Consider the following 664-nt stretch of genomic DNA (forward strand, 5'->3'; position numbering starts at 1 on the left):
TTTTCAATCGGCATTTTAATTCATTCTTTCTATTGTGTTGACTCTGCAGTGTTTCCACTTACATTGTGTTCATTTTCTCTAAAAGCTTCACGTGGAGCCGGTGGCTCCCAATTTATGTAATGAAGGTTTAATAGCCAATTGGAACATCCAATATCATTAACAGTCAGTGTTAGTCTCATCCAGATTTTTTTTGATAACCAGAGGTGCGAACGTTTGATTGGTTGAATGTGTGATTAGCACCTGCTGTTTAATGTATGTCCTGTCTCCTCTGGAGGAAGAAACCACATTTTACCACATCTCACATTTTAACACACCATTTGTTCTGTTTCAGCCTTTGTTAGACAAGCTTCCATGTCTTCTGCTTTTTCTAACATCTTATTTTTAAACACTCTGAAAACAACTTCCATCTTGTTTATTTCTCGTCATTTAGCACTTTTTATATAAATGATTACTGTGTACAGTTATTTTTGGATACCGCAGGGGCACTTTGGCTCTGAAACCTCTTACTACTGGCTGATGTCATATGAATGATGGAGGAGTTGAACTTTATTATACTGGACTTGTTGTAAGCCACAAAAATAAGAGCAATGTCTAAAATGGAAATCTGGGACTGAGAAAACAGGAGCACAGTTATGTTTTTTTTTTTTTAAGCAGCAGTGCAGAA

The sequence above is a fragment of the Etheostoma spectabile genome, chromosome 6 (assembly GCF_008692095.1).
Source record: "Etheostoma spectabile isolate EspeVRDwgs_2016 chromosome 6, UIUC_Espe_1.0, whole genome shotgun sequence".
Classification (NCBI taxonomy): domain Eukaryota; kingdom Metazoa; phylum Chordata; class Actinopteri; order Perciformes; family Percidae; genus Etheostoma; species Etheostoma spectabile.